Source organism: Vicugna pacos, chromosome 6 (genome assembly GCF_048564905.1).
Source record: "Vicugna pacos chromosome 6, VicPac4, whole genome shotgun sequence".
Lineage (NCBI taxonomy): Eukaryota > Metazoa > Chordata > Mammalia > Artiodactyla > Camelidae > Vicugna > Vicugna pacos.
In genome coordinates, this window is record NC_132992.1 from 73,975,865 (window position 1) to 73,994,837 (window position 18,973).

Sequence of the window (18,973 nt, forward strand, 5' to 3'; positions counted from 1 at the left end):
AGTTCAACTTCATTTTAGTTATTTCCAGCTGTGTGAGCTTGGGGCCCCTCCCTAAAGCTTTGATTTCAACTGTAAAATGGATCTTGGTGGTTGAAGGGCACCAGCCTCACTGGACTGAATGAGATGACCCACGTGCTGGCACGTGGTGAGTGTTCAACAGCTGTTAGCATCTCTTCCTGCCATTGGTGCTGGCTGGAGGAAGGACCTGTGTGGTGCAGCCCTTAGAGAGGGGAGGCGGGAGATGAAAGGAGGCGGGGCCGTTTTTCCCATCACAAGGGCCAGATGCTGAATAGAACCTTGTGCTTGGTGCCACCGACCGTCATCTCTTGTTTGGGCTTGACTGGGGAAATATTTCCATAGACATGGACTAGTTTGGCAAAACTGGTGATGGATTTTGAAGAGTTTGGGTGCAGTGGAAATGCCTAGGCCCTGGGCTTAGGGTGTGAGCCACAGAAGGGAGCCATCCTCCTCATGCATCACAGCGCTCAAGCCCTGCCTCTGTCTCTCTTAGCTCGCAGCCCCCAAGGATAGGGTTGGCTGTGCCTCTGTCTGCCTTCCCTGCTGGGAGCCCTTGGAGGGGAAGGCCCATTTGTCACCTTCATTTCTATGTCCCCAGCCCCTTGCACTACTCCTGGTTCTAAGCAGGCTTTCAGAGGGCTTGCGGAAGGAATGGCTTCGTGTCCTAGTTACAGCCCTCACCTCCACCAGATGCACAAGGACTGCCCTGATTTTGCACAGAGGAAAGACTGCTCCGGGAAACTGAGGCATACGGCTAGGTTAGGGTCCTCTCCACTCCCTCAGACTGCAGTGAGACAAATGCATCTTCAGCACTGAGGAAGTGGCTTAGTTTTCTGAAGATGTAAATGAGGATTTTGTCTTTATTTTAATTCCTGCTTCAGTTCTAGTGAAGAACCTTCCTGGGCTGGGGTTAGGGGAGAACTGAGCTCCTGACACTGCCTCTTAGTCGTTGGGGTCTACTGAGTGCGCCTCCCTGATGATATCTTCTCAGCTGTTTGCAAAACAGTCTGGGAGGACGTGAAGCCCTGAGCCAGGCAGCGTGGCTGTCTCTTTAAATGCCGGGGTCTGTGTGGGAGAGGGAGGGGCCGGCTCTGGAGTGCGTGAAATTCCTGGGCTCCTCCGGCAGTCTCAGGCTCAGAGCTCAGCCCTACACATCTCTTCTTGCAGGCAACTCACTGAGAGGGAGAGGCGAGCGTGTCCTCCCCTCTCGCAGCCGCCAGCATCTCCAGTCACCAAGGACCTGCTTTTCCCACCTCCAACACCCCTCCCTTCTTCCCCGCCACTCCCTCCCAGAGAGAAAGAGAAAGAAAAGGAGACAGAAAGATTCCGGAATTTGAACCTTCCCAAAGAGGAAACATACCCAGCAAACTCAGTTGATTAAACATCAAACAAACAAACAGACAGATCCCAAATCTTCTGTTCAACTGGAAAGGTAAGATTTGGGGGGAAAAGAAGGCAGGCAGGATGTGAAACAACTCAAGCTTCTTGTTTGTTCTGGGAAGAGGTTGCTCCTGAGAGGGTAGAAGTTTTCAACTGGGAGCGACCAACCTAGATTTTTTTTTTTTTTTTGAATCCTGGATCAGAGAGCCTTGGCTGATCATCGGAATGGCTTTTCAACTGCCTTTCTTCTTCAGTTTCTCCTGGAAGTTGGGTCCTTTTGCTCCAGGTGTCAGAAAAGTCAGAGAATGTTTTAGATTTTTAATCTTGTTTGAAACCTTCCTCCTATTAGCTTGGATTGTTAGTCTGAAATGGTGTGCACTTAGCACTTCATTTTGGGCAGATACTTTTTTGGCATTTTGTAGCCACTTTTCCTCTCATTATTATTGTTTTCTGGGGAAGGGGCTAGTTTAAATGAGAAAGAGAAGACGGGAAGGTCTGAGGATCACAAGAAGACAAAATTGAATGGAGACAGGGATTTCCCTAGCTGTTGAGGAACTGAGGTGTGTGTGAATGTGTGTGTATGAGTGTGTTTGAGTGTGATGTTTTTTTTTTGAGGGAGTATGAGGAGGTGGTTCTTGGGTCTGAAGATTCAGGTTGGAGTCCTGCTGTCTTGTGAAGGTGGGCATACTCGGAGAAGGTGAAAAGGGAGTGTGAGAGTGTGTGTGTATGTGTGTGTGTGTGCGTGTGTGCGCTCTTGTTTGGATCGGTTACAAGGGAATCTTCCTCCTCTGCCTTCCATTTGTTTATATTAATGATTTAGTAGCAGGCTTGCCTGAAAACTTCCACTCTGTGTAAGCACTGTGGGTTTTGCAAGCTCTCAGTGACCTTAAAGGCTGGTTCGATGTATTTTTTTTCGAGGCATTGTGTTGTACCCAGAGTTTTAGCTCTTTCCCTCTCTCTTTTTTTAACCACAAAACTTAACTGCTTTAGAAACATCATCCTGATGACAAGGAGAAAAAAAAAAAAACGGCCCCCCCAACCCCACATCCCTTCCTAGGCCAATGATGTAATACCAACCTATGGGCTCGGCTGCTTTGCAGGTGACTTACCCTGTGATTACTTGTTAAAAAAAAATAAATTTCTCCCTTCCTCCATTAAACGCCTTCTTCTTTTGATTTGGATGTAGAAATATCATCATGCAGTGAGAAAATTATATTTTTGGTAACCATTATTGGGGTTTAGGTAAAGTAGGATTTCTCTTCCCTGATTATTATTAAAATTTTTTTTTCTTTAAATACAAAGGTCAGAGATCATCCAGGGCTAGGCTAGGATGGAGCAAAACACAGTCAAACAGAATAGGAGAGCTGGGAGAAGGGGAGCTGTCATCTCCCCGCTTCCTCCGGTCATTCCCGCTTGGAGAGAGAGTTTTCTTTTACCACCACAGTCTACCCCAACATTCTTAATTCTTCCTCTGCTCTGGGTCCTGTGGATGGCCCTGGAGGGAGAGGGGCACTCCTTGTCACACTTGGAGGACTGTATAGTTCCAGGGGTCAGATGACCGTTTGCCTTTGTGATGAAGGTTCCAGTGGAAATTTGAACTCCCAGCGCGCTGGGTGACTTAGTACCCGGGATAGTCTATCTGGGGGCACCTGGAGGTTAGGTCTCGGGAGCAGGAGGAACTAGCCCTTTATGAAATTGCCGTTCAGGGTAGAGCCTCCCTTCATCCCTTCATCGTTCAAGGGCTTCTGCATCGCCTTTCAAGTTAAAATGGTCCCGCTGGTTATGATGGGCAAGTTTACCTAAGGGCTACTGGGTACGTGGCTGAAGGATGGAGGGGAGAGAGACATAACAAGGCTGGTATTTTTTTTTTTAAATCTTCTGGCTTAATCTGCCTAAGTCATATGGGGCAAACGATATTTCAGACGGGTGCTGGTTGTGCAGAGACATTCCTATTGTTTGATTTTTTTGTTTGTTTGTTTTTTGATTGGGGAGTGGAGAGTAAGGGCTCTTGGCCCATTTTCTGCAGACTGGGGCTCATCCTGCGAGCCAGTCTTCCTTCTGGAAGAGGGGAAAAAGGCTGGACGCTGGAAGTTCGCTATTAAAGTGAGCAACAGGGCTGGGTAAATTTTTTAAAAACAACCGGACTGTGCGAATGCCCTTTTCTGGAGCTTTCCGACCCTTTCTAGTGAAATAATAATTTTAAAAAATTGCTTCCTAAGATGAGGGGGCCAGAAATCAAATGGAGTCTAGATTTTGAGAGGCAACTACGTCTTTGCTTATCTGGTAGCTCCCTATTATTAATTATTAGGGGTTTGACGGAGGTCTGGCCTCCTTTTCTGTTGATTTCTTTTTCATGCTGCGTTTCTACTGAATATGTTGATGATTGCTGCTTATATAAGGGAAAGGGTGTATCGAGGTGGTTTGATGCTTGGGGTTTTGAGATCGGCTACTGAGATTGGGTGGCGGTTGATGTATTTGTCGATGTGCATGGTAGGAAGGTCTTTTCTTTTGGGTGGTGGGGGACAAGGGGATGGTTGGAAAATGGTAGATGAGAAGCTACAGCAAATGGGGACATGAGGAGAGACGGAGGTGAGGTCGGAAGTCACCGGTTTGCAGAATTTCTGTCTTGCATCCCCCTTCCTCTCGCTCCTTGGGAAAAAAAAATCCATTATCTCTAAAAACACATTATTCTTCAATTGGCCTTTTAGAGAAAAAAGGAGAGGGAGGGGAGGGGTTAATTTGGTGAGGGGGCTTGGTTGTAATTAGCCCACTGCTGCAAAACTGAGATACAGAAATCCATCGGCACTAGCTTTGGGGGGCGCAGAGAGGCAGCGGAGAGATGGGGGACGGGTTGTCAGTCTTGGATGAACAGTGGAGCGGTGGGGTTGGCGTTCGGGTATTGTGTGTTTGTGTCTCTGCGTGCGTGCAATTTTTTCCACCCCACCACCAATTTCCCCCTCTGTCCTCCCCCATTTCTGCCTTCTGCCATTCTCTTGCTTCCATTTCCCCACACCACTCTCCCCTACCCCACATACCCCCTCCCCCTTTCCTTTAGTCCTTTCCATCTGGATGAGAAAATTCTGATTCTGATGGCTCTGCGGCTCTTTTTTTTTTTTTTTTTTTTTTTTTTTTTTGCAACACAACAGTGGTGCGATGGCCTTTCCTACATGCCACACGGATGCAGCCTTCTGATAGGAGGGCTAAGTCAGCACATCTACACACGCACTTTTGCACACGCTCTTGCACACCCACTCTCACATGGACACAGGCGACCAAGGGCTTGGTTTCGTTTGGTTTCGTTCCCCCTTTATGGCTCTCCCCACCCCTACCTCCATCCACCATGGCTCCTTTCCACCCGTCTTCATACGGGAAACGCAGTAACGGTACCCACGCCTTCTCCCTGCACCACTCTCTTCTTTCTTCTCGCCATTATTCGTTCCCAAAAGCTGTGATGTGTCGCAGTTCATGGGATTAGCATGTTGGAGAGTCTGTGGGGGAGGGGACCTCATGAGAAGGGGATTGGAATGGGGGTAGGTGACATTAATGATTTTTTTTTTTTTGCTAAATAAGCACCCGGTGATAATGATCCAGTTTAACCATCCGTGTAATACACGTTTGCGACACATTGAGGAAGGTTACACGGGGAAAGCAGAGTCTGGACTGGGTTACCTCTGGGGAGATTTGATGCCTGGACAGTAGAGACCCAGATGCAGCCCCCCTCCTCCACACACATATGCATGCTCTCACACACACGCCAACACACAGCTCTGCTCAGTGGGCTGTGTCAAGCCAGAGGGCACTGCAGAATCTCCCAGAGTTGTCGTGGTTCATTGGGAGGCTGGAGTGATGTCTTTGTCCTATCCAGCTCTCGCTCTCCGGATGATGCCTGGTCTTAAAATTCTTGGTGGCCTTTGTGTTGCATTTTGAGTGGGGGCTGCAGGGGTGTTTGTGTTTTGTCAAATGCTGCCAGTGTGCTTCCAATTGGACCACATAGATTGTCAACATGGTGCGTGCGGTTCAAGCAGGGGCTGCCTGCCCGTTTGTGCTGCGTGAGTGTGGTTGTTGGACACGTATATGTGTGTGGCTCTGGGGAGGTGTTAGGGAGACAGGGAAGGGAAGCTTCCCTTCCTCTCTTGTGCAGGAGGAAGGCAAAGAGTGGAGGTGTTTGGTGGGGGAGAAAGGGCAGTGGAGTTTTCAAGGTAGTTGAGAAGAGGGTGGAGGGGGGGAATGCACTCCGTCTCCAGCAGGAAGCCTTGTGTGTGATCCCCACTCCCCCGAGCAAGCCCGTGGGTGGTGTGCTCATGGATGGCTGGTGGGCGGATGCAGACAGAGGGGGGAGAAGAGATGAGGTGGGGGAAATTGAGGGTTTCCCCTGCCACCTCAGGAGCCCTAGGCAGAGCGTGGGAGGATGGCCCTACTCTTGCCGGCATCAGCCACCCTTGGGCGGCAGGGCCTTGTTGGAGGCTGTAGCCCCCAAGGAGCTGCAGTGGCTCTCAGCCAGGATAGTATCTGAGCCCCCTTGCTCTCCTGGGCTCCAGCTGCATTAAGGACCAGACGCCATTTTCCCTTCTCCTTTGGTTAAAGGTGTGTCCCTCATTATTAGCAATTATACATGAAATTGGGAAACAATTTTGCCTAAAAGAAAAAAAAATCCTAAGTGCAAAATGCTGATTGTCCTACGTTTCTGATGTCCCTCTCCCTTCCTGGGGCTGACCTTGAGGAATTAGGGAGAAAGGGTTACGTCATTGCCAGAGAAAGGGAGAAATGAGGGGTAGGATGCCTCAGGGGTGAATTACTGTGCCAAACACTGGGAAGAGAAGGCTCTTGGGATCCCCCAGCCACACTCTCCTTACATGACCCCCGTGAGTGGATGGGAGACTTGCAAAAGTAGAAGTGTCCCTTCTGAAGCTCACCACCTAGAAATTCACAGGCCTGGTACGTTGGTTCCCGCTGCCATCAGGCCCTGCCTCCCCGAAGACGCACCTGCTGGGGGTGGGACAGCCAGCCTCACTGCAGCTCTGACCCTTGAGGGACTGCTCTGGCTGCTCTGCAGATGACGGCATGCGGCTGGGCCAGCCACAGGTGGCAGCGCTGGGCTTGGGCAGGGCTCTGCAGGTCTCTGCTCCCGTGAGACCTCCTCAGAGAGGCCTCTCTGGAGTGGCCTTCTAAAATAGCCCCCTCCCCACAGCCCCCTGGCCACTTTCCAGCCCGTTTCTCTGCCTTCAGTTCTAATCAGCTACTCATTACCCAACGCTGCATCATACTGAAGTGTTAAGGTAATCTTGTCTGTCTCCCCTTCTAGAATGCAGGCTTCAAGAGGGCAGGGTCTTCGTTTTTGTTCATTGCAGTGCTCTCAGTGGCTACATTTTCGGGCATGTAGCAGGTGCTCAACAAACGTTTGTTGACTGGAGGAAAGAACCATACAGGTTTGGTGTTTGGGTTCTAACCTTGGAGTCTGACTTCTGAGAAAGCTGAGCTTTGCTGCTGGCTGCCTTATCCCTGCCTGCAAATCCAGATGTAGAGGAACTGCAAGGTGCAACTTTTCAGTTCAGTTAGAGAGGTATTCTCCACGCCTGGCTCAGAGGGACTCTGCCTCCTTTGTGGTCCCTCTAATACTGGTCGTCATCATCATCAGGTACCAGTAGTGACACAGCTACCACTTCTGATGTACTTAATATGTACTAAGTTTTGTAACAGGTCTCTTTTTCTTTTCTTACTTTCTTTTCTTTTTTTTACATTCAGTATGTCTTTTAATTTTCTAAATAACTTAATGCAGTATGTAGTTGGGTTTCCATATCCCTGGGTTCTACATCCGTGGATATAGAGAGCCAACTGTACTACATCCTTTTATATAAGAAACTTGAGCATCCTCAGATTTTGGTATCTACGGGGGTTCTGGAACCAGTTCCCCACAGATACTGGAAAGTGACTGTGCTCTTATTCGCTGCCTTTGACAGAGGAGGAGACTGAGACTTACAGTAAAATAAGCTAGTAAAATGGCAGATCAGGGATTTGAACTCAGATCTGTCTTATTCCAGAGCCCACGTTCATGACCCTTATGTTATTCTGTTAGAGGTAAAAGGGAGATGATCTCTCATCTCACCTAGCGCTCTCAAACACATGAGAAAGCTGAAGCCTAGAGGGATTAAATGACTTGTCCAAAGTCTTATGCCAAGTTTGATGCAGACACAAAGCTGGAATCCAGGTTTTCTGGCTGCCCGGGGAGTGTTCTTTCTACACTGTCATGCTGCCGTGTGGGTTGTGGCCTAACTCACAAAGAGGATTGTGCCGGTGGCTGCCTGACATGTGCTGGTAGCTCTCCTTCTTCCTCGGTCAGAGGGGAGTGGGGTCTTGATGGGGTGGGAGGGAGCAGGTGTGCCTCTAACAAGGGCAGGCTATGCCTGCAGCACTGAAAGGAGACTAGAGGAAAACTGGTGGCTATGCTCCAAGGTTACCAGAGTCACTGGGTGCTGGTTGAGGTCGTCTTCTGAATGTGCTGGAGGATGAGGTCCTCATGGGATGCTCCACATTCGCAGTGCCATGTATTTATAGTCCGGCCCATCGAGGTTACTCTACGAGGCAGCAGGGGCTCCATTCAGAGGTCCAAGCAGCTGGTGTCTGGACCCTGATGTCCTGGGAGCTGTGTACCTCTCCCAGGCTGGCTTGGCCCTTGTTTTTCAAGAAAGCAAGGCTTGGACCCAGACACTAGCCTCATAGTGTTTCGTTTCTGTTTCTAGAGGCTGCCTATGGAGTGTGATGTCATGGAATGTGGGGAAGGACCCCAACCAGTCCTTCTCCAGCCCTAGTGTTGGCCTTGACCTTGGCTTGGGGAGGGCTTAGACAAGCCTAGCTTTGTGTGTGTGTGTGTGTGTGTGTGTGTGTGTGAGTGTGTGTATTTTGATGGGGGGTGGGGGGAAGTGGTGACCAGATTAAAGTGGATTCTGAGGAGCAGGGAAGCCTTACTTTCTGCCAGGACCTTGAAACAAAACGCAAAGCCATTTCTGTGTGACCTTGATATGGGGTGACCAGATGCCCTGGTTTGTAGAGACAGTTCCCATTTAGGCCTTTGTCCTAGTGTAATTATTAACTCTCAAAAGTGTCCTGGTTTGGATGAAAAAATATATGGTCATCCTTCTTTGAGATGACATCACCCACTTTCTGTTCATGGGATAGAGAGAGGAAAGGGGCGTGCCAGAGAGGGAAATCAAATTTTAGGGCAAGAAAGTGGCTGGGAGAAGAGCCTTTCTCCAGAGATACTTCCACTTGTCCCCTATTTCTAAAGGATTAAGACCTTAATCTTACGACTAATCCTGCTACCAACATGACTACTACTAACCTAGCTACCTTACTACAACTAACTAACGTTTTACTAGCCAGCGTTTGAGTCCTATGTCAGATAATATGCTAAGCACATGACATGCTTTGTCTCACTTAACCTTCCCACCCATCTATGAGGTAGGTACTACTAGCATGTCTGTATTACAGATAAAGAAATTGAGCTCTAAAGAGGTTAAATAGCATGTGCAAGGTCACACAGGTAGGAAGTGGTGATGTCATGTTCAAACCCAGTGGCCTGTCTCTGTTGCCTCTGGTCTTCACACTGTGTCACAGCATGTCCGTGAGCTGGTCCTCTGGTCCCCATGTCTGGAAACTTGACTCTGAGAGCCGACCTCTTATTGGGCCGTCTGCTCACAACTCTGGGACCTGCTGAAGATGCTGCTGCCGGTCAGTGGCATGTCAGGGAGAGGAAGCAGCTGGCCCAGCAGGGGCACTGCTGACGGTCTTTTAGTGGCACTTTGGAGACTCTGTTTCCCATGCTGTCTCGGTTACTTCCTTCTTAATTCAGGCACCTTGTCAGAGGAGGGTGTTGAGGTTGTTGGGATGGTGGTGGGTACACAGAAGGCAGAGAACCTACAACCTACCTGTCTCTGCTTTGCTCAGTGGCCCTGATCCTTCATAGGCCCACACTCCCCATGGCCCTTGCAGTAGGCACTGGCTGTTGGTGGGAGATTCCAGCAGTCAGTCAGTCATCTAGCACCTGCTCTTAGCAGAGTGTTTTGTTTGGTTGTATTTCCTGTAATGGGGAGTGTCCTCATTTATCTGACAGGAAAAACATTGGTCAGAGGGGTTAAGTAGCATGTCTGGGATAACACAGTGAAAAGTAGGATACCTTGGGTCCAGGATTGGGTCTGACTCCAGAATTCATGCTGTTGCTGAGTCTTTGCACTACCCTCCACCCTGAACCCTAGAGAAGAAAGGGCAGGAGTTGGAACATCTAAAGTGGGAGCCAGAGAGGAAATTCCCCAGGAGGAGATCTTCAGGTCAGCTCCCAAGGTCTGAGGGCTGGAGAAGGTTTCCGGGGCTCATCACCCTGCTCAGCTCCCTGCTTCCTCCCCTCCTCCAGCTGGTGGGGACAGCTGCTGACCGCTCAGCTGGATGAGTGCTGGTTCTGGTCTGGAGGGAGGAGGGAGATAGGCCTATCTACAGCCTTACAGGTGCAGGCTGGGGTGTCCAGAAGGAGGTACCTCTTTCCCCCAGGCAGCAGTGATAAATGCACTGACGCCTAATCCCTCCTCCTTCCGCCTGTGTCTGTGTAATAGGGTCAGGGCTAAGAAGGGATGGGTGGTCTCTCTGCCTACAGACAGGGAGGGAGGCTATGCAGTAGGAAGAAGCTGGGATTTCCCCAGCTGGAGGACTCCAGGAAGAAAGGGAACTTTTTTTGGTTGAGAAGCAGAGAACAGGAGTAGAGCATTTTTCTGACTGAGGGGATAGTCTGTGGCCCCCAAACTGAGCTGCATTAGCGTCATTGCAGTCCCATTGAAGACTGTGTTTATTTTTCCAATAATGTGTTAATTAAACATCGATTTCTAGGTGGAGGAAAGGGAATTGGATTGCCAGAGCTAAATGGAGTAAGGAGGATGGGAAGCTGGTGAGAGGGGCCCAAGTTGGAGTCAGCGTTCTTCCGCATCACCCCAGGAGCAGCAGAGGGGAGGCAGGGCCGCCTCTTCCCTTGGCTCCAAATTTGGAATTGCTAACTCTTCATGAGTCTCCAGGAGGAGCATCTTTATGACCCCTTGGCTGCCAGAGTGGATGGAGACAGTTCTTTGCTGAACTTAATTCAAGGTGGGGAGAAACAATCATTCCTCATCTTCTGCAGCATCTTTGGTCTTTTGAGTGACCCTGTGCCAGGCCTTGTGCTTGGCATTCTACGTAGGTTATCTCATTGGTTTTTAAAATAAACATGGGAATAGTATATTTTTATACCCCCACTTTGGAGATGAGGAAACTGAGGCTCAGAGAAGTTAACTAGCAAGTTCAAAAGCAAAAAGTTGAACCAACTTGGCAAGAAAAGGGGTCCTAGAGGAGTAGAAAGTATCTGAGATTGGCAGAATAGCTACCGAGTGTCCAAGCTCCTCTAAAGGCAACAAAGAAAAGAATGAAGCAGCAAAGAATAACTTGCAATTTTGTCACTGGCTAAGTTGGATGGAGCTTTTACTATGTGCCAGCAACTATGTTAAGTGCTTTTCACTTATGGTTATGAGAATGCAGTGGATGCATGTTAGGTAATGTTCCTATTTTAAAGATGGGGAAGGTGGGGCTTGGAGGGGTTATAACTAACTTGCTTGAGGTTGCAGAGTTGGTACATGGTAGAGCTGGGATAAAACTTTGACAGAGAGGACTTTGGGGCCTCTTTACCACTGTGTTCTGTTGTCTCATACACATTGAGCACACAGATGCCTGTCAGCAAGTCACCTGTAACTTCTGGGAGGTAGACTTGAGGCATTTAGTATAGATTCTCTGACCAGATTCTGAGCCCCAGGAATTCCAGGGTCTTGCAATGTGAGCCCCACTGTCCCTTCTTTCTCAGCCCATGGCAGCTCAGACTGAGTCCCTGGTTGGGTAAAGGCTGTTCTGGAAGCTTGGGTGGTTGGAGCATGTGCTAGTGAGCTAGGTGGGACGGATAAAGTCAGAGTGGTGGTTCTCAGACTTTGTTGCATGTCAGAATCACCATATTAAAATCCTAAACCTATGCTGCAATTCACACCAATTAATCTTTAGGGGTAAAACTACAGGATCAGTATATTTTAAATCTCCCCCGGTGATCCATCAGACTTGCAAACTGGTGTTCAGAACAGCCTCTGCTGCAAAGGCTGGGCAGGCTGGGCGAGTTTCTGTTTCCAGAGTTAGGTGAGCAGTGCAGAGGTAACTGGTTACACACACCTGCTATCCAGTGGGGCAGTGCTTATCTTGATCAGTTTTCTTCTCCTTAGAATAGCAGCTTTCAGACTTGGTCTGCATCAGAACACCTGGGGAGCCCTTACAAAATGTATATCCTTAGGCCCCCCTGCAGATCTGATTTAGAAGTTCGGGGGTGGCCTAGGAACTGGCACTAAAAGCAAACACTTTCTGTAACTGGGTGAGGTTGTGGTATCCAGGGCCAGCCCCAGAGCCCACTTTCTTTCATGCACGTATGTGTGAAGTCCTCTCTCTTTGGAGGAGTGAAAAGGTGAGGACAGGGACTCCTGTGGTCACCTGTTGCTCCGCGAGGTTTAGTCTCCTTTGTTCAGGGCCGCCGTCCACCACTGCCACAGGAAGGCCTGTCCGCCTGGCCTGGGTCCCTGCTACCCACCACAGAGCCTTGTTTAGTGCCCTGCGCGTAGGCTGCCCTGAGGGAGGAGAGGGTTATCCTAATCTGGAAACCCAGCAGCTTTCCTCCCCAGGTTTAAAAAATCAGAGTGAATCTCTGCACACCTTGAGTGTCCAGGAGTCTGTCAGCAGCAACCGTCCTGAGCCCCCAGGATCAGTGAACAGCTTTTCTGAGGCTCATTTGAAACTTCTTCCAAAGCTGTCAAAAAATAGAGAATAGTCAAGAGATTCCTAGACCTTGGTGATCATCCACGCCAGTGTGAGTATTCTCATCAGTTACACATCCAACAAATGTTTATTGAACACCTGCTATATCCAGGCACTGTACCAGGCACTGGGAATAGAGCCACAGTCAAGAGAGACACTTGGTTTATCCCTCATGGAACTTAAACTTGGATGGAGAGGCAAATATTAAACAACTCAAAGAAATAAGTGATTTTAAATTATGATGAATGCTCTGAGAATTACGGAGACCTAACTTAGAATGATGGGATCAAGGGGGAAAATGACAGCTAACATTTTTCAGGTGCTCAGTGTATGTAGACTCTATTGTAAGGGCTTCATCTGTATCACCTCACTCAGTCCTCACCATGAGTCTTGGAGGCAGGAAGCTACTGTTATTACTGTTGCCTTGTTACAGATGAGGAAACTGAGGCATGGAGAGGTGTCCAGGCTGGAACTGAAACTGAGGTCTCTGTATGACCCTCCTACCTGCTTGCACATCCCAGCACATCTGTGCTGGGAGATGGCATTGCAGAACTGGTGTTTGTTCCGAGAGCTGGAGGATAAGATGGGGATGAAGACAACCCAAAAAAGTTAAGAAAATGCCGATAATCCTGCCACATACGGAACTCTTAGATGCTAAGCACTGTGCATAATGCTTTACCAAAATTATCTCACTGAATCCTGCAATAACTAGGAAAAGTAGGAATTCTTATCCCCCTTTTTGAAGGCGAGGAAACCAAGGCTTTGAGAGGTGAAGTTCACAGACGGTGGGTACTCTGAATCCTGCTCTGTCTGGGCTGCTTGGATCTCATCTGTCGGGTATGCTAATCATGAACAGTGGGTGACAAGGGGGATTCATTCAGAGACCACAGGCCTGCGTGTTCTGGGCTGGGGGAAACCCAGAGGAAGGAGGAACGAAGGACCTGTCTGGGGCATGGCTGCCCCTCTGTACTGTGAAGCATCTCCGTTTTCCTTCCCTCCAGCAAGAGCCCCCGGGCCAGCCTTCTTCTAGGTCTGTTAGCCCAGGAACCCACATCCAATACAATACAAGCCCTATCCTCTTCTTCCTGCTTCTACCTTTCACCCCACCTGTTGCTAATTAGTGAGATGCTTGTCACCTGCAGGTCCGTCCCTCCTCCTCCGTTCGGTGCCTCCCTGAATATCCTCTGTGCATGTTCTTCTGAGGTCACCTCTGCTCTAAAGTCATGTGACCTCTCCCAGGGCCACCTTGAGCTGATCTGCACTGGGCAGGTGTGAGTTGAGGTGGGAAGAAGGACAGGGACTCAGGTCACAAATTTGGTCTAGAGCCACAAGAGACAGGCAAGAAGGTGTGGGAAGAGAGAAGAGGTGTGTTAGTGGGTCATTGATAAAATATTATATACCTGAGAAGCTTGCCAGGACTTGGGAGTTCATTTCTTCAACATCCTTTCACTGACCCGCAGGTGAGTGAATCTGCTCACATAGACAAGTGTCCCAAGATGGAGGCTTCTCCGTGCCCTGCCTAGATTCTCTTCCAGGGTTGATGGGTTGGTTCTGGCAGAGTGGGGAGGGACACCACAAGTGAGCAGGCTAGCTTTTTATCTGCTTTTCTCAGGCCTTAGAGTAATGGGGGCCACCTCAATACTGGGCTCCAGTTCTGATGAGGCTAACACTTTAAGGCAATTGCTTGACTCTCCAGATGCCTGGAATAAAGACAAAAAGGGAAGATGGGAAGCTTTCTCCAACAAGGGGTGGGATGTGTGGGAGGTAAGAAGGTTGGCTTGTGTGTGGGTTGTGGAGTTGGGATAACAGTTACTCTTCCTTCCTTCCTTCCTCTCTCTTTCTTTCTTTCGTTCTTTCTTTCATTCTTTCTTTCTTTTTCTGTATGTGTGTGGGTTTTTTTCTTTTTAAAAGTAATTAACTCTTTATAAAAGTGATAATGATTTTCTTATTGTGAAATGATACATGTTTGTTATCGAACATTTAGGAAACAACGGGAAATAAAAGTCACCTGTAAGTCTCCCCTCCAAAAATAACCAGTGAGAAAATTTTGATATCTATTTTTCCAGCTTAATGTCTAAGCATCCACAATCCAGGGTTTGCTGTTCTGTTTTTAAAGAAGCTCATTCACTCATTTACCAAGTTCTAACTGAGCACCCACTCTGCACCACTCAGGCACTGAAATCCCATTTTGGAAGCTGTCGCACTAGCTTGATTTTCACTTAAAGATGCATCATGAGCACGTTTGCACAACAGCCACTCGTGCTGTTGAGCTTCCAGATTTAGATTTTGGGTGTAATGAGGCAGTTGGCAAATTCTGGCATCTTAGGTCTTATGTCTTAAGGAAGGATTGCCGAGCCTCTCTTTCCTCAGCACCTAAGGCAGGCACTGTGTTAGACTCCTTGGGAGAAAATGTGTTCCTTTACTTAGGAAGTTAGGAAGGGACAGAAGGTTTGGAGGGTGGGAAAAACTCTAAGCCTTTATTTAGTTTTAAAGTCTGGGATTTCTCCAAATGAGGGGTTTGGAAAGGAGAGATTCCATTCTCCCATATAGAATCTAGCATCTCAGAGAGTTGGTGGAATGTTAGAGCATGGCTAGTTCACTGTCTTCAAAGTAGAGATGAGGGCTGGGAGCAGTAAAGTGACTTGTCCAAGTTACACACAAATGGTTGATGGCAGAGCTGGGACTGGAACCTAGGGAGCTGTGCTAGGGAGAATTGTACGTTGGTTGGAGGTGGATTTGATGGAAGTGGATCAGAGAGAGTGCCCTTGCTGGGCAGATGGAGGGATTCCAGTGGCCTTGCTTGAGTTTGGTTACCATGTTTAAAAGAGGTTTGTAGTACAGTTTAATTTGCTGATCCCCTACCCCATTCCTTGTCCACAGCATACTCTGTGCCACTATCTCTCAAACACACATCTTTGGTTCCACAGAGACCTGGGGTGAGGAGAGGGGAATGCCCTCTGGAAAGCCAGCACTGCTTGTAGACCAGCTGGACCGGTGCAGGCTTCCATGAACTCAGTTCTGCAAATAGCTCCCCGGCCCTTCCTTGGCCCAGGGCATTGTGTTTGGTGCTGGGGACACAGAGGAAAGTGATGGCTGACATACTCTACTGAAGGACATTGTGAATGTCTGTAATCAAAGCAGGAGGCTTGCATCCAGGGTAGAAGGGACCACTGGGGTTTCCACGGAAGGGATGCTTGCTGTTGGTCAGAGAAGAGAGTGTGAGGACGGTTTTACTGAGGAGGTGGAATTCATAAACAATGACATCAGCAGATGAGAGAGAAGGACTAAGGGTGACAGGCCAAGGAACTGGCAAGAGGAGAGGAAAGAAAATGAGGAATTCCCCTCAAATACACAGAAGGCTGACCTTTGTAGCACATGGGTGGAGGGCTGAGTGAGAGTGGGGCTGGAGAGGTATGTTCAGGCAAGTTTTGGAAGTTTTTGGCTGAAATGGCTGGTGTTTCAGTTAGGATGATCCCTATCATGAGGAATCCCAACTCAGACTTAACCATAGAGGGAATTTTGGGAGGAGGGTTTCACATAACTAAAATTTTGGAGAATGGACCTTGTTTGGGTTTGGTCTAGGGCTGTCCATTATCAGAGGCTCAGGCTGTCTCTGCCCGTGTCAGTAAAATGTTCTGCAACTCCAGACCTCAGGCCAGCAGCCTCACCCATAAGAGCTAGAGAGAACTTCTCCCCCAGCCATTGAATGAAAGTCTTGGGCTTCATTTAGGTTGGCCCAGCTTAGGTCACCAATTACAATGTGATGCCTTCCCCAGGAGCTTGGGGTGGAGCCAGCTCACCCCAACCACGTGGCTGCTTTGCCATGGGTGGGATCTGAAGTGGATGCTGGAAGCTGCAGATAGTAGACAGAGGCATTTAGACTTTAGTCTGTGTGTCCAGGGGAGCATGGGATGAATTAGAGTGGTGATGGCTTGTTTACCTCTGTTGTAGGAGCAGAACTCTGGAGGCAGGATGTAGAAGTCTCTGGGTTTGACAGAATCAGGGGCAAAGAGGACACTGCCTGGCTGACACTGGCTCTACTGGCAACTAAGCCAACTCCAGAGTGTGATCCATGTGGGTGCATCTGACTCATCCTGGCACCCGGGCAGGGAGGAGGAAAGGCAGAACAAGAGAGTAACTACAAAGGACCAAGCCAGTCTTCATCCCTCAGCGTTGTTCTGTAGGTTTTGTCATTTTTCAGAGACTAAAGGGCCAAGAATCTTTTAAGGAAGACTGAAGTTTGGTGCTTTCTTGCAAAATACTTCTGAAGGACCTGTGGTTTCCCCAGCAGAGCGTGAGGTGCAGGAACCTGAGTTCATGCGTTATGGGTTTGAGTTTTTCACTCCTTTTGCCCTGTAGACACCCACGCCTCCTCCAGGATCAGCTTTGACTGATGGCTGTCTTTGCAATATTGCTATTTCCTCGGGAATCTGATGGCTTCTGAGCTACTGTGCTCGCTTCCACTTGTACTTAGCTGGCCCTTAGTTGGGCCATTATGTGCTCTGGACTGTGCTTGAAGAATTAATTTGCTTTATGTCAAAGTCAATAGGATGTTTTTTGTTTCTGTTTCTTGAAATGGAGGTAGAAGCCTTTTAACTAGGAGATCCCTTGTGACCTGGCAAAAGGGGGCTTTTCTGACCTGGTGATTTTCCGCCTGTGTGTGAATCTGTTGAGGTAGCTGAAAATTGAGCTGGAGGAGGGGGCATAAGAGGGGCAGACTGGTGGGGGGAGCACGATGCTCTCAGGTTTCAGGGTGGTTGAATTCTTTGAGCTGGCTTTTGGGGCAGCCCTAGATGTGGGGCAAAAGAGCTGTGCTTGAATATTAGCTTTGTCATTCATAGCCACTTGACTTTGAAGATTCAGAGGACAGCTGTGGAGGACCTACTGTGTTCCAGGGCCGCCTTGGATGTGTGACTGTTTCTTATTTTGAAGTGGCCCTGAGGTGGCAGTGAGAATGGAGCTCTAGATCTCTGAGGGGCCGCTCCCTGCACACGCTGTGCCCGAGCTGTTCCTGTGTTATCCAGACCCTCACAAAGGCCCCTGAGGCAGGTAGATGAGATAAGCAAAAGCTCAGAGAGGTTAAGTAATTTGCCTAAGGCATCTCAGCAAGCAAGTGAGATGTAAATCCAGTGGTTTCTGACCTCAAAGCCTGTAGTGCTCTGAGTAGGAAGATGTGGGAGGAAGCATGAGCTTTGGGGTCACACATGCAGATTCAGTTATTATTCACTAGTTAAGTAGATACTTCCCCTCCTGAGGCATTTAAACTTACTGCCCCATTCTCACTGCTACCTCAGGGCTACTTCAAAATAAGAAAATTCACAAGTCCAAGGCAGCCTTGGAACATAGTAGGTCTTCCATAGCTGTTCTCTGAAACTTCAAAGGCAAGTGTCCAAGGCCATGTAAGCATGAATAACAAAACTAATTTTCAAGTATCATTATCTATAAATCAGAGGCAGTAACATTATCTTTGTAGTTGTGGGTGGCTCAGAGTCAAGTGACTTGTCTGAGGTCATCCAGCAGTTGGGAAGTTGATTCAGCCGGGATTAAAACCCTTGTGGTCTGATGCCAGACCCACACTCCGCTCCCCTTTCCACACCACTTTGTGGTTCTGCCTGGTATATAGGAGCCACAGCCATGATAATAATAATGGTGATAATCATTATTTTGCATTGGTCAGATTCTGCTAGCAGGAAGCTTCTGCTGCTGGTGATGGGTGGGATAGGCAAGATTTTCTTTTTATCTTTCTTCTTCCCTCCTAATAGTTCTCCCAGAGTTTTCCTGGGGGGAGTAGTTGAAGAAATGAGACTAGGGCTAAGTGGAGGGTAAGCTGTTCAGATGTCAGGTTTGGGGGGATGCAGGGTAGGTCAAAATAAGAGGTGAGAAAAACCATCAGATGGCTGAGTGGAGCGTGCTGGAGTCTTTCATGTGTGCTGTGGAGAAAGGGGAGCCCTTAGGAGGTAGCATTGGGGAACTTGGGCTCCCTGTGTGCTCGTGGACTTTTTTGAAGTGTATATGCAGCAGACTAGCATGTAGAGGGCACATGGGTGTGCTCCGTGTGCCTGTGGTCCTCACACCCCATAAGGCTGATATTGTCACCCTTGTTTAGGGAGGGAGGGGTTAAACTGCTCATGATGCCTCAGCTAGTGAGCCTCTGAACTAGGATTCAAACAGAACTACAGGATCCAATGCTTTTCGCCTATGGAATATCTGTGTTTAGAAAAACCTGCCCTTTCTATATGTTTCTCAGACTTTTAAAAGATTCCAGTCCCACTCTCACCCTCTGATAGTTTTTAGAGGTCAAATGATTTGACCAAGATCTCACAGTGGGAGGAGCCATCTGAGACCAAGGTCATGGGATCTCCAGGCTCATGGTTACTTCCAAAATGTAGAGCAGACACCTGGAGTGCCTGTCCAGGCAGGGAACTGGCAAGAAGTGATGCGGCATTAGGGCTACAGTGCTGTAGGCTGGTGTTTAGAGCCTGATTTCAGGTCCCAGGGAGGATTCAGGGGAAATCAGGAAACCAAGGCAGACACCCACGCATAAGGGCTGCTAGACATTGTTTTGGGACCTAGATGCCATGGATGCCCAGGCAATAAGAACGATTGCAGATCACATAAGGAGATGGGGCTCAGCTTACTGAATGGGGAAGATGCAGGCTGCCATACTCCTTGAGTTACTAGTCGTGTGGTTATTATAATCTAGATTTCTTAAGGCCTACCT

General features: G+C 48.6%; 1 protein-coding gene across 10 annotated transcripts in view; it reads left to right on the forward strand.

The window, feature by feature from the left end:
- NRXN3 (neurexin 3) overlaps positions 1 to 18,973 on the forward strand; it is a 1,622,069-nt gene that overhangs the window by 126,816 nt on the left and 1,476,280 nt on the right. For all 10 annotated transcript variants that reach the window (XM_072963522.1, XM_072963513.1, XM_072963517.1 and 7 more), the window contains one exon: positions 1,186 to 1,450. The gene's annotated coding sequence lies outside the window, so the exon portion shown is untranslated. The remainder of the gene's footprint in view (positions 1 to 1,185; positions 1,451 to 18,973) is intronic.